The following is a 15944-nucleotide window of genomic DNA, read 5'->3' as shown; positions in this document are numbered from 1 at the left end:
GCCGCTTGCTGTAAGTCCCGCTTCCAATGACACCATCCCCCGTAGTGTGGAGTACTTGGTACGAGAGACTTATAACTGGTTTTCAGTGTCTCCAAATCGCTGGGAGGCCTACAAGGCCATCTATGAGACCATCAACAGTGGGGAGAAACCTTTACAGATAACCAAGGTGTGTGCCACACATTGGCTCTCCATTGAACCCGCGGTTTCATGCATTTTGGACCAGTGGGAGGAGCTTAGGCTGCATTTCGCAGTCACCAAGTCCAGTGAACACTGCTACATGGCTGAGGTTTTATACTCCATGTACAGTGATCCTCAAAACATATTGGATCTGACTTTTTTGAAGTCAGTGCTGGGTGAGGTACAGTGGGACATCAAGGCTTTTGAGGGAGAGCAAGTAGATCCTCTTAAGCTACTTGACAGCTTGGTTAGCCTGATCAAGTCTGTAAGCAGCAGGGTGCTGAATCCACTGGCAAATGTTGATGTACTCAAAGGGCCAATAGATGGATCCATCAGTCCCAAACCGTACCGTGGTTACCTTTTTGAGTCAAAGGCAGCTGAGTCCAGCAATGGTGTGCCATCCATCTTAGTGAATGGAATGATACAAAAAACACACTGGGCTTCTGGAGTGAGATTTGGAAGTTCAGGGATGCAGCTGATATCAACCCGTTTCAAGAGCTTGCCATGGCTGCTGAGTCTGTGTTGTCCTTGCTTTTTACCACACTCATCTGGCTGAATACTCTCTCGACTTCAGCATTGGAGTGTGGTAAAAAGCAAACTTAGAAATCGTATGTCCTTGCAGACCCTTAACTCCATCCTGTACATTCGATATGGACTGAAGCTGCCTGGCGAGGCTTGCTATGAGCACCAGCTGCCTGATAATGTTTTGCAGCTTTTTGGCACATCAGCTGCTTACTCTTTTAAGTCAGCTCCCTCGGTTGCTGAACCTGCCATAGAGAGCCTTGACCAAAATGACGATGACCCACTCTTTCTGTGAGCCAGCACAGCCTGTGTGTGTGGAGGGGGGCCTGGAAAACCCCCAATTAACTTTTTGTGGCTGGGGGCAGTATTGAGTAGCTTGGATGAATAAGGTGCCCAGAGTAAACTGCCTGCTACTCAATCCCAGAAGCTAAGATATGCATATTATTAGTATATTTGGATAGAACACTCTGAAGTTTCTAAAACTGTTTGAATGATGTCTGTGAGTATAACAGAACTCATATGGCAGGCAAAAACCTGAGAAAAATCCAACCAGGAAGTGGGAAATCTGAGGTTTGTAGTTTTTCAACTCTTGGCCTATCGAATACACAGTGGGATATTGGTCATATTGCACTTCTTCTGTTGATTCTTGTTTTATTTATTGCGGAACTGGGATTCCTGGGAGTGCATTCTGATGAAGATCATCAAAGGTAAGTTAATATTTATAATGCTATTTCTGACTTCTGTTGACTACACAACATGGCGGATATCTGTTTGTGTTGTTTTGGTCTCTGAGCCTCCGTACTCAGATTATAGCATGGTGTGCTTTTTCTGCAAAAGTATTTTTGAAATCTGACACTGTGGTGGGATTAACAAGAAGTGCATCTTTAAAATGATGTAAGATACTTGTATGTTTGAGGAATTTTAATTATGGGATTTCTGTTGTTTTGAATATGGCGCCCTGCACTTTCACTGGCTGTTGTCAGATCGATCCCGTTAGCGGGATCTCAGCCCAAAGAGGTTTTAACCTGAATTAGGGCCAGACTAGTTACCATCATTTTCTCATATTGTCATTGACAGTTTTTTCTATTGTCCCTTTTTGGTCCATTTAGATTGTTAATGTAGATTGTGTAATAAAAAATAAAATAAAAAACTAAGTAACTCCGCCAGAGTGTCTATTTTGGGTCACTTTTGCCGGTCCCAAGCCCGGATAAAGGAGGAGGGTTGGAATTGTGACATAAAAAAACAAGAGTCGACAGAAGAAAGTTCATTTGTAGTTCTGAACATATTTAGTGTTTTTTATATGCGCTACAGTCAATTATGAGTGCATGTTTACTTATATTAAATATATCATTATTAATATACGCCTACTGTATGATCGCTAGCAAACGAATTAGCTAACTAACGTTAGCCTGCCTAGCTGGAACTTCTGAAGAAGGGAAATGTTTTATTTCTATCATTTCCAAAAGATAACCAAACAAAAACATATTTACTTTTTACGAGAGGTGTTTGTGCCATCATGTGCATTAGTAGCACAATTTCTAATTTATTTGCATTCGTTTTTTACTTACACTTGTATGTTGACTTCTTCATTGATGTTGTTTTTAAGTTTTCACTGACTTTTCTTAGCAGATGTACAATCGTCGCAAATTGAATTATGGTGAGTTTCAGGCCCCGGAGTGAACATAATTGTACACTTGCAAACTCGACTAAAAACGAGGGCTGGCGGGCTTACGTTGCAAACTTCCCTTGCTCGGCTATTCCCTTGCTTGGCTAATCGTTTGGACCACCCTCCAAGATGGCGACGGGGATTTCCCCAAGGGCATAAGGTGAGGGTAGGTGAATGAGGGTGTGTCTTTCTTATGAGTTTGAACTGCCGGCAAAGGTACTCATTGCCAAAATCCATAAGTATCCATTTAATAAGCAGAGTTCATATATCACGCTGGAAAGCATAGAACACTGCGTTCCAGTGCCTGCGATTATATTTTGTGTTTGTATTGGTTACATTTTGTGGTTGATTCTGATAGGCATGTCTCCTCTCCTCTCTCCTTTCTCTTCCTCACATTTCTCTTTCCTCTCCTTTCTCCTGGACCAAACTCTTTCATTCAGGATGATGTCATCCACTGAGTCAGGAACAGATGTTCCTAAACTACATCGCCTTTTCATCAAGTTTGACCCAGAGGTTGTAGCGGTAAGAGAATTGAATGAGTAATGGGCATGAATTTAATGATTACTAAACACTCATACATATAGATAGCCAATACATCTACCAGACTGCTCTCTCCCTCCTTGTTGTACCATTCAATTGTCTTAAGAGTGGAATTTCTATATCTATCGTGTCACCATGCATCAGACATCACTTGCTCACTCCCCGTCATGAACTTAAAAGCATTGGACTGGTGAAAGCAAGGGCTAGAAGGCCCGATTGTCCTCATCATACATGTTGCACTAGTAATTTCTTATGATCAAGACTGATTGGAACTGGGAAAAGGCTAGATTCGGACCACAGAGCTTATTTTTGTAATCGTCCCAGTTCCTTTAGACGCAGTTCTCTCTTTTCTCCACCAGGTGATTTCGATACTCCTGGGTCTATTCCAGGTGCTGTTGGCTGTGCCTCTGTACTACATAGACATTGGTTTACCCAACTCACGCTCCCTTTATTTATTGGCTTCCTGGTAAGATCCTAATTTGGTAAAGTCATAAATATCTTTGTTTCTGTCACAGGAGGCTGCTTAGGGGAGGACGGCTCATAATAATAGCTGGAAGAGAGCGAATGGAATGGCATCAAAGACATGGAAACCATGTTGTTTTATTTCTCTCTATACTTTTTTCTCCTTACCATACCATCCCTACCCTAATTGGAGTAAACTAATGGACAACAACAATATGTTTACTGCTACTTACAGCTATCTTGCTCACATCTACGGTACCTGTAGTTAAGAAATTATACATATATTCCTAATTTCTTCAAGTGCTGGATTCTCACCCGCAGCGGCCAATCCACCACTCATTCTGATCTTAACTCCAACACATATCCACAGATTTACCCATCTTTCCCAGTATAATGCTATTTCCTTTTGCAATACATCCCTCCATTTTGCTTGGATGTCTTACGAGGGTCCTGAATCTAACTATTTCTAACATTTCTACCGATATTGCCCTAAAAATAAATACTTTACTCGAGTATAATGATATTTCCCATTGACTGCATGTTTTTCAGATCCCCTAACAATACATTTTTTGTTGTTTTGTCTCTGAACTCCAGCACTTTGGATTAGAAGTGACACAATGACGATGATGTTAAATTGGAGACTGTCAGCTTTCATTTGAAGGGTGTCTTCATTCATATCGGGTGAACCGTTTAGAAGTTACAGCACTATTTGTACATAGTACCCCCATTTAGGGGACCAAAAGTGTCACGTTCTGACCTTTATTTCCTTTGTTTTGTATTTAGTTAGTATGGTCAGGGCGTGAGTTGGGTGTGCAGTCTATGTTTGATTTTCTATGATTTGGGATGTCTATGTTTCGGCCTAGTATGGTTCTCAATCAGAGGCAGGTGTCATTAGTTGTCTCTGATTGAGAATCATACTTAGGTAGCCTGGGTTGCACTGTTTGTTTGTGGGTGATTGTCTATGTTAGTGGCTTGTGTCAGCACAGGTCTCATTTGTAGTGTCACGGTCGTATTTGGTTTATTGTTTTTTGTTACTCTTTTGTATAGTGTTCAGTTCTTTCTTTAATTAAAATTCACTATGAACACATATCACGCCGCATATTGGTCCTCTGATCCTTCTCGCCTCTCCTCTTCAGATGAAGAGGAGGAAGACCGTGACAGAATCACCCACCAACCAAGGACCAAGCGGCGTGGTAAAAGACAGCGACGACAGCAGCAGCAGCAACAACAGCGGCCAGCAACACAGGACTCCTGGACATGGGAGGAGATACTGAATGGAGAGGGACCCTGGGCACAGGCTGGGGAATATCGCCGCCCCAAAGCAGAGCTGGAGGCAGCGAAAGCTGAGCGGCGGCGATATGAGGCGGCAGCACGGCAGTGCGACAGGTACGATAGGCAGCCCCAAAAATGTTTTTTTGAGGGGGGGGCAGACGAGGTGTGGTACTAAGCCAGGTAGCAGACCTGAGCTCACTCCTCGTGCTTATTATAAGCAGAGCATTACTGGTCAGGCACCGTGTTATGCGGTTAAGCGCACGGTGTCGCCAGTACGTGCCCATAGCCCGGTGCGCTATAGGGCAGCCCCCCGAAAGTGCCATGCGAGTGTGGGTATCGAGCCAGGGCGTATGGTGCCTGCTCAGCGGGTCTGGTCGCCGGTACGCAGTTTTGGTCCAGGGTATCCTGCGCCAATATTGGGACAAATTCACTTACAGTACCTATCAAACGTTTGGACACACCTACTCATTCCAAGGTTTTTCTTTATTTTTACTATTTTATACATTGTAGAATAATAGTGAAGACATCAAAACTATGAAATAACACATATGGAATCATGTAGTCACCAAAAAAGTGTAAAACAAATAACATATGGAATCTCCCAAAAATAGTAAAATAAATCTATATATAATGTAATGTTGCTGCTACTGTCTCTTATGACCGAAAATAACTTATGGACATCAGAACAGCAATTACTCACCTCAAACTGGACAAAGATTTTTCTTTAACAAGTCCGACGCAAAGGATATACTGCTTTCTCGGAAACGGGCCAAAATCCCTGTAATTTGCATGAAGAAAAGACAGAGAAAAAGGCAGCAGAGAATTCGTAGGCGAGTGAGTAAACCCCCACTACCATCTGCTCTATTGGCCAACGTGCAATCATTGGAAAACAAAATGGATGATATACGATCAAGGTTATCCTACCAACGGGACGGGACATTAAAAACTGTAATATCTTTCACCGAGTCGTGGCTAAACGACGACATGGATAATATAGAGCTGGCAGGGATTTTCCATGCGTCGGCAGGACAGAGAAGCTATGTCCAGTAAGATGGGGGGTGTGTGTCTATTTGTCAATAACAGCTGGTGCGCAATGTCTAATATTAAAGTGGTCTCCAGGTATTACTGACCTGAGGTAGTGTGGTCTACAGCTTATCATAAGGTACTCTATCTACCAAGAGTTCTCATCTATATTATTCGTAGTCATCTATTTGCCACCACAAACCAATGCTGGCACTAAGATTGCACTCAACCAGCTGTATAAGGCCATAAGCAAACAAGAAAATGCTCACCCAGAAGCGGCGCTCCTAGTGGCCGGGGACTTGAATGCAGGCAAACTTAAATCCGTTTTACCTAATTTCTACCAGCATGTCACATGTGCAACCAGAGGGAAAAAGACCATCTTTACTCCACACACAGAGACGCATACAAAGCTCTCCCTCGCCCTCCATTTGGCAAATCTGACCATAATTCTATCCTCCTGATTCCTGCTTACAAGCAAAAACTAAAGCAGGAAGTACCAGTGACGAGCTCAATACGGAAGTGTTCAGATGACGTAGATGCTACGCTACAGGACTGTTTTTCTAGCACAGACTCATCCAATGGCATCGAGGAGTACACCACCTCAGTCATTGGCTTCGTCAATAAGTGCATCAACGGCGTTGTCCCCACAGTAACTGTATGTACATATCCCAACAAGAAGCCATGGATTACAGGCAACATCAGCATCGAGCTAAAGGCTAGAGCTGCCGCTTTCAAGGAGCGCGCCCTCAGACGAACCATCAAACAGGCAAAGCGTCAATATAGGATTAAGATTGAATCCTACTACACAGGCTCCGACACTCGTCGGATGTAGCACGGATTGAAAACTATAACAGACTAAAAAGAGATACCCAGCCGCGAGCTGCCCATTGACGCGAGCCTACCAGACGAGCTAAATGCCTTTTATGCTTGCTTCGAGGCAAGCAGCACTGAAGCATGCAGGAGAGTACCAGCTGTTCCGGACGTGTGATAACGCTCTCTGTAGCCGTAGTGAGCAAGAGCTTTAAACAGGTAAACTTTCACGGATTACCAGGACGTGTACTCAAAGCATGCACGGACCAACTGGCAAGTGTCTTCACTGACATTTTCAACCTCTACCTGAGCGTGTCTGTAATACATACATGTTTCAAGCAGACCACCATAGTCCCTGTGCCCAAGGAAGCAAAGGTAACCTGCCTAAATTATTAGAGCCCTGTAGCACTCACTTCGTTAGCCATGAAGTGCTTTGCAATGCTGGTCATGGCTCACATCAACAGCATCATCCCGGATACCCTAGACCCGCTCCAATTCGCATAACACCCCACTAGATTCACAGATGACGCAATCTCAATCACACTCCACACTGCCCTTTCCCACCTGGACAAAAGGAACACCTATGTGAGAATGCTGTTCATTGACTACAGCTCAAAGTTCAACACCATGGTGCCCACAAAGCTCATCACTAAGCTAAGGACCCTGGGACTAAACACCCACTCTGCAACTGGATCCTGGACTTTCTGACGGGCCGCCCCCAGGTGGTGAAGGTAGGCAACAACCTGTCTGCCACGCTGATCCTCAGCACTGGGGCCCCTCAGGGTTGCACGCTTAGTCCCTTCCTGTACTCCCTGTTCACCCCCGACTGCGTGGCCGAACATGACTCCAACACCATCATTAAGTTTGCTGACGACACAACAGTGGTAGGCCTGATTACTGACAACGATGAGACAGCCTATAGGGAGGAGGGCTGTAGTGGAGCGGGTTGAGAGTTTCAAGTTTCTTGGTGTCCACATCACCAGCGAACTATCATGGTCCTAACACACCAAGACAGTCGTGAAGAGGGCACGACCTCACCTTTTCCCCCTCAGGAGACTGAAAAGAATTGGCATGGGTCCCCAGATCCTCAAAAACGTATACAGCTGCACCATCGAGAGCATCCTGACCGGTTGCATAACCGCCTGGTATGGCAACTGCTCAGCATCTGACTGTAAGGCGCTACAGAGGGTTATGCATACGGCCCAGTACATCACTGGGGCCAAAGCTTCCTGCCATCCAGGATGATACTAGGTGGTGTCAGAGGAAAGCCCCAAAAATAGTCAGACTCCAGCCACCCTACTCATAGACTGCTCTTTCTGCTACCGCATGGCAAGCGGTACCGTAGCGCCATGTCTAGGACCAAAAGGCTCATTAACAGCTTCTACCGCCAAGCCATAAGACTCCTGAACAATTCATCAATGGCCACCCAGACTATTTACATTGATTTCCCCCCCCCCCTACCCCCCCTACCCTACTTAACCCCTACCTACTTAACCCCTACCTACATGCACAAATTAGCTCGACTAACCTGCACGTCTGCACATTGACTCGGTACCATTACCCACTGTATATAGCCTTGTTATTGTTATTTTATTGTGTTACTTTTTATGAATTTTTACTTTCGTTTATTTGGTAATTATTTTCTTAACTCTTTCTTGAACTGCATTGTTGGTTAAGGGCTTGTAAGTAAGCATTTCATGGTAAGGTCTATATACCTGTTATATTCGGCGCATGTGACATACAGTGCCTTGCGAAAGTATTCGGCCCCCTTGAACTTTGCGACCTTTTGACACATTTCAGGCTTCAAACATAAAGATATAAAACAATTTTTTTGTGAAGAATCAACAACAAGTGGGACACAATCATGAAGTGGAACGACATTTATTGAATATTTCAAACGTTTTTAACAAATCAAAAACTGAAAAATTGGGCGTGCAAAATTATTCAGCCCCCTTAAGTTAATACTTTGTAGCGCCACCTTTTGCTGCGATTACAGCTGTAAGTCGCTTGGGGTATGTCTCTATCAGTTTTGCACATCGACAGACTGACATTTTTTCCCATTCCTCCTTGCAAAACAGCTCAAGCTCAGTGAGGTTGGATGGAGAGCATTTGTGAACAGCAGTTTTCAGTTCTTTCCACAGATTCTCGATTGGATTCAGGTCTGGACTTTGACTTGGCCATTCTAACACCTGGATATGTTTATTTTTTAACCATTCCATTGTAGATTTTGCTTTATGTTTTGGATCATTGTCTTGTTGGAAGACAAATCTCCGTCCCAGTCTCAGGTCTTTTGCAGACTCCATCAGGTTTTCTTCCAGAATGGTCCTGTATTTGGCTCCATCCATCTTCCCATCAATTTTAACCATCTTCCCTGTCCCTGCTGAAGAAAAGCAGGCCCAAACCATGATGCTGCCACCACCATGTTTGACAGTGGGGATGGTGTGGTCAGGGTGATGAGCTGTGTTGCTTTTACGCCAAACATAACGTTTTGCATTGTTGCCAAAAAGTTCAATTTTGGTTTCATCTGACCAGAGCACCTTCTTCCACATGTTTGGTGTGTCTCCCAGGTGGCTTGTGGCAAACTTTAAACGACACTTTTTATGGATATCTTTAAGAAATGGCTTTCTTCTTGCCACTCTTCCATAAAGGCCAGATTTGTGCAATATACGACTGATTGTTGTCCTATGGACAGAGTCTCCCACCTCAGCTGTAGATCTCTGCACTTCATCCAGAGTGATCATGGGCCTCTTGGCTGCATCTCTGATCAGTCTTCTCCTTGTATGAGCTGAAAGTTTAGAGGGACGGCCAGGTCTTGGTAGATTTGCAGTGGTCTGATACTCCTTCCATTTCAATATTATCGCTTGCACAGTGCTCCTTGGGATGTTTAAAGCTTGGGAAATCTTTTTGTATCCAAATCCGGCTTTAAACTTCTTCACAACAGTATCTCGGACCTGCCTGGTGTGTTCCTTGTTCTTCATGATGCTCTCTGCGCTTTTAAAGGACCTCTGAGACTATCACAGTGCAGGTGCATTTATACGGAGACTTGATTACACACAGGTGGATTGTATTTATCATCATTAGTCATTTAAGTCAACATTGGATCATTCAGAGATCCTCACTGAACTTCTGGAGAGAGTTTGCTGCACTGAAAGTAAAGGGGCTGAATAATTTTGCTCGTCCAATTTTTCAGTTTTTGATTTGTTAAAGTTTGAAATATCCAATAAATGTCGTTCCACTTCATGATTGTGTCCCACTTGTTGTTGATTCTTCACAAAAAAATAAGTTTTATATCTTTATGTTTGAAGCCTGAAATGTGGCAAAAGGTCGCAAAGTTCAAGGGGGCAAGGTACTGTATTTGATTTGATTTACACTCTTGGCATTATCTCAACCATCTTCATGAGAAAGGCTTTTCCAACAGTCTTGAAGGAGTTCCCACATAGCTGAGCACTTGCTGGCTGCTTTTCCTTCACTCTGTGGTCCAACTCATCCTAAACCATCTCACTTAGGTTAGAGTCGGGTGATTGTGGAGGCCAGGTCACCTGATGCAGCACTCCATCACTCTCCTTCTTGGTCAAATAGCCCTTACACAGCCTGGAGGAGTGTTTTGTGTCATTGTCCTGTTGAAAAACAAATGATAGTCCCACAAAGTGAAAACCCGATGGGATGGCGTATCACTGCAGAATGCTGTGGTAGCCATGCTGGTTAAGTGTACCTTTTTATATGGTGTCACCAGCAAAGCACCCCCACACCTTCACACATTCTCCTCCTCCATGCTTCAGTGGGAACCACACATATGGAGGTGGAGATCATCCGTTCACCCACTCTGCTTCTCACAAAGACACAGTGGTTGGAACCAAATATCTCACATTTGGACTCATCAGACCAAAGGACAGATTTCCACCGGTCTAATGTCCATTTCTCGTGTTTCTTGGCCCAAGCAAGTCTCTTCTTATTATTGGTGTCCTTTAGTAGTGGTTTCTTTGCAGCAATTCGACCATGAAGGCCTGATTTAGGCAGTCTCCTCTGAACAGTTGATGTTGAGATGATTCTGTTACTTGAACTCTGTGAAGCATTTATTATGGCTACAATTTCTGTGGCTTGTAACTCTAACGAACTTATCCTCTGCAGCAGATGTAACACTGGGTCTTCCTTTCCTGTGGCGGTCCTCATGAGAGCCAGTTTCATCATAGTTCTTGATGGTTTTTGCGACTACACTTAAAGTTATTAATAAACAAATTAGGCACATTTGGGCAGTCTTGATACAACCTTTTTTGTCACGACTCCCGCTGAAGGTGGCTCCCCTGCCTGTTCGGGCAGTGCTCGGCGGTCGTCGTCGCCGGTCTACTAGCTGCCACCGATCCCTTTTCCCTTTTCTGTTGGTTTAGTCTTATTAGTTGCACCTATTTCTTTTGTGTTTCTTGATTCCTGGCCTATTTAAGCCTGTTAGGCCCACTTAGGTTTGTGCGGGATGATTTTGTGTTCGCTGTCGGTTGTGGATGTATTTTGTTCGCCGGATCGTTTTGCCCTGTGTGTTTGGGCTGGTCAGTGTTTCTGCAGCCTGTGTTTGGCGTGACCGTTTTTATGCAGGAGAAATAAATCATCTATTATTGAACCCTCTGCTCTCTGCACCTGACTCCTACCTTCCACTCCTAGTAACTCGTGACAATTTTGAACAGAACTGCAATGGTTCATTGGATCAGTCTAAACTTTGCACATACACTGCTGCCATTGTTAGAATTTGGATATGTAGACGGACGAGTCGGTCAAGGATCGATTCAGACAAGGCGGTAAATTGTATGACAAGCTACAGTTTATTCAGAGTGAAGATATCTAGAACAGCGTAATTACGGCTCTCCCGCTGGTTCGTACGGAAGCGCAGACGAAGAAGAGACCGTTACAATCAGTACACCACTATTATATAGAAAAGAAAGTAGGTTGATTCTGGAAGATCGGATCTTTGGATTGGTTCAGCTGGGGTGTAGTCTGTAGTCTTCCGCCATTGGCTCAGTAGTCTGTCCGTCATCGTAGAATCCTCTTCGGGCATTCAACGTTCAGCTACAACGGAGATCGTGTGTGTGCGCTGGTTTTGGCCATTAGTGTAATGCGGGAGCTATCCTGTAGGGGACCCCACAGGCTCAACTCTGAGTTGTAGCCCTTTATCAACAATAGTTTGGTCACCTGCATAAGAAATAGCATTTCTCTACAAAACCCTCTCTTCACGTCTCACCAGAGACGTGACACAACCTAACTGGATCCAGACACAAAGAGAAACTTCTCCCGAGGGGACTATGAAATAAGGCACGGTTTTAAACAGAAATAGATCTATATGTATTACATCATGTTCTCCATTCAATCCCACTATGTACTAAGTTGGCTACCAGCCACCTAGGAACTTACAACCCTCATTTAACAGAGCGGAGAACAACAGCTCAAAATAAAAGTTAAATGCTTGTCTACATAAGCCAACTTTTTTCCCGCAGGAAAAAGTTGTGATTCCCTCTCTTCACATCTCCAAAGAGATGTGACTTAAACTAGGCAAGTCAGGCGGAATGATCCACTTGCATAACACATACATACATCCCCATAAGGCAACAGCAGATATAATGTAAACCTAAATAGGCACTCTCCTCCTCATCCTCGAATTCAAGTAGGTCTTTATCCAGCAGAGGAAACATCTGGGAGGGGGAGGAAGGGTCAATGGCTCTAGAGATAACCCTAGTGGCAAGGGAACGGATGCATGGAATGCAACAGCATCCACAGAGAACTAAAATGGCAGCGAACACCGAAATGGATACCAAAATGGAGGACACCAGGGTTTTATATTTACCAAACGCACTCATCCAGGAGTCCCACATCGAGGTATCCATCCCAGAATGAGATTTCATTTTACCATTAAGCGTCCTCAAACCTTCTAGGGCCATGGTCAAGCTACCATCGGAGGCTGTGTTATTAGGGATGAAAGTGCAACACTGTTCACCAAACATAGTACAAGCTCCACCTTTCTCCGCCAGTAGCATATCTACTGCAATGCGATTCTGGAATGTCATAAGAGAAGTTGCAGCCAGGCGCTCATGCTCCATACCGTTATCACGCACCTGGCTCCTGTTATCTAACAAAAAAACGCTTGTTCTCGCAACCCCACGCTCTGAATGTGCCCTCCCTTCTGTATTTTTCCAGTATGAGAAAGTCCCCTGGCCCTGACACTTTTAACAATGTTTCAAGTCAGCTATGTTGCATAACACTTGCATACATCAACACAAGCCAACAGCAGATAATATTCAATCATATATATGGTAATGGCTATAATGTAAAACACAGGAACCAATAATCCCTCTTTTTCACACCCCCCAGGGTGTGAACAAAAATTCAGCAATGAATCATATAACAGTCACAGAGTTTAAAATACCTTCATGTCAAAAGAGAACAGCTCATTCAAAAACAGAACAAAAAAATGGTGTGAAATTTAAGTCCCCCTTTTGACACCCACAAGGGTGTCACTTAGCAAAAACAGGATAACACTTTATTGTTTATTGACATGTAAGATACCGGATAAAACTTTGGTCATGGAAAACAGAGTAAAACAAAGCAAAGCAAAGCATTATTATAAACCATCTGGTCCTCTCAGCTACTCCTATCCTGCACCAGTTGGGCTTCATGCCACCCAGGGACTCAAAACCTTCACAACAGGGAGAACAAACATACTGGAAAGAACCCATCATAAAGATGTATAACAAGGAACTGTGGTGGTGTAAGATTTATTCTACTACCTCGCCCACAGCATACCATGGGTCATCCTCAGTCAGTCTCATCCTCCCCTGAAAGCATGCTTCAGTATCAGCATCTCCAACTGGAGCATCAAGCAAAGGCATCATCATGCCTGAAGCCTTCACCACATCTGTAACAGACTTCTTGAAACACGGTATGATGCAAGCAGCACAACACGTCAAATAACAAAAATAAGGGTCAGAAATCCAGTAACCACCATTCTAGTGTACTTACCAAAATCAGGCTCCCACTCAAGAGAACAGGCCAGACTCCTCCACCCCCGCCATGGTCCTCATCTCAGCAGATAGTGCATCAAGCCCACTAAGGGCCTTAGATATACTACCATCTGGACTGGTGTTATTAGGAATATACGTGCAACATTGTTCACCGAACATCTTGCATACGCCCCCCTGACTGGCAAGAAGCATATCCAAAGCAAGTCTATTCTGTCTGGCAACCCTAGATGTGGCCTCAAACTGTTCAGACATACCAGTGAGTGCATCACGGGGGTAATTAACAAAACGCTGTTGATCATAGTAGATGTAATGAATCCATGCAGTCTGTCTTGCATCCACCATGGCTAGACCTATAATCCATCATTCCTGCCCAAGGCCTGAAGCTCATGAGGAACCCCCACCGGCACTCCTAACAGGTTAGTGTGTATGTCAACTACATCCTCTGTCCATGGAGCACTACTTCTATGTCTCCCATGGGATGGAATGTTTTCAGGTCCCCTGGATACAGAACCCAACAACTGTTCAGCAGTAACATCAACAATGGTCAGTGGAATTATCAAACTGGTCAGAGCACACGTACCTTGCCAGTCTCCTCTAAGAATGAGTTTCAGCACTCTTTTGGGTCCACAGATCCACCACCCATCAGCCAGACCACTAGTTTGGTTTAGGCCTGTAACTGGCCAAGTGGAATTAATGGTTATGTTACTACTGCAATCAGCTTCAGGCAATCTCCCATAATCAATGCCATTACCTGTACCCGTGATGCAACTGTAATTGCCCCCATATGCCTCAACACCCCAAGGGGCCCGATGAGGAGGTACTGTAGGAAACACAAGGCTCAAAGAGGAACAGAGAGTTGAATTGGCCTCAACCAGGTATAAACCTCTCAGAATACACAACCACCCCTCTCCTTCTCCTATAGCAAATGGGTGTGTAGCCAGAACAGGTCCATCATGACCAATGTTTCATGTAACTCATGTAGTCCTTTCTTTTCAGGGTCTTAACTGTACCTCATATAAGAAAGCCACAAATTGTCCCTACCAATAACACCAGTCTCAGTGCCTAATTGATCAATAGCTGAATAGTCTAACATTAATTACCTGAATGGGATTTTTAACACAGTGGTGGCAGGTTCGGTCCAGGGGTGGTAGAGGAGTGTGTCTGGCCCTGGTTCATCTGGGACCTCTGGTTTTGGCAGCACCTTAATAGAAAACACACCCATTGTGTCTGTCCCGGTCCTTTGTAGTCCGAGGGTGTAAGTGCCTGCATCAGAGAGCTTAATAGTTTTGATGGTTAGCAAGATTTCATCACCTTTACAAAGTTCAACAGTGCTCCCAGGTTTTCCCATATCATGGAAAACCTATCCACCTTTGTGGGATCCCCTATGCTATAAGGATACCCTCTCTTCCAATCCCAGAACTGTCCCAAGTCGGTAATCCTGTAATCCCCATACGGACACCCTCCCAATTTAATATAATTTCATTTATAATTTTCGTCCACTTGTTCTGTAGACATACATTCAGCATTCCATGGGTCAGAACCTGGAATTCGCTGGTACATCACCATCGATTTCCATCGATTTCTCCAGAGTCCTGGAAATAAGGCCTCAGACAGGGAGTTAGACAACAGCCCCATAAAACTAAAACAGTCACACAGGTGAATGTAGCCCATAATACAGTGATCATAATATTTTCCCCATTTTCTAAACATACTATCAAACCCAATTAATCAGAAGTATCCACCCCAGTGTTTTCTGTCAACCCGTGAGCCAGGGTGGTCAAACCAGCTGAGGCTTCGGGTACTGATTCATCCGGAGCTGTGTTATTTGGGATGTCACCCACGATAAGACAGCTCAGACAAACAGCTTCCATGTGAAGCCCCACCCTTTCCCCGAGAACACATCACTTAGCAAGAGCCAGACACATCTTCACTTCTATGAACAAAAACAGGGGTGACAGGACAGGGAGGATTTTCTTCATTCGAGAGATGGCCCCCGGAATTCTGTTAATTCCAGTTCTCCTCTCGAACACTGTTTATTGTTCGATAGTGTCAGTGTGTCTTACCCTCCCGCCGTGCGATATGAATCCGGGTAGCTCTTTCAGCTAGCTGTCACCAGGAGACCTTGGTATGGTCCCCCCAACAAGCCTCTGGGACTGGATTGAGTGACTTCACCTGCAGTTCACCTATAATGCATAAAATGCTGGACATACAGGCTTGGTTAACAAACAGTTTCTCATGTTTTATCTGATTCTATCTTTAACTTCTATGCCCATTGGTTAACTACATTTTTTAAAAATATTAGTTTCTTATCCAATAGGCCCTATCCTAGACCACAATTTACCTATCCCCCTTTTGATACCTGGCTATGCCCAGGTAACAACCTTACCTACTCTAAATAATGACTTAGGTAAGATTAGTATATTATCCTTCTGTTCTGACATTATCATGTAGGAGCGCCCCTTTAATTTTCC

The sequence above is a fragment of the Oncorhynchus kisutch genome, linkage group LG7 (assembly GCF_002021735.2).
Source record: "Oncorhynchus kisutch isolate 150728-3 linkage group LG7, Okis_V2, whole genome shotgun sequence".
Lineage (NCBI taxonomy): Eukaryota > Metazoa > Chordata > Actinopteri > Salmoniformes > Salmonidae > Oncorhynchus > Oncorhynchus kisutch.
This window is presented reverse-complemented; position numbering follows the sequence as displayed.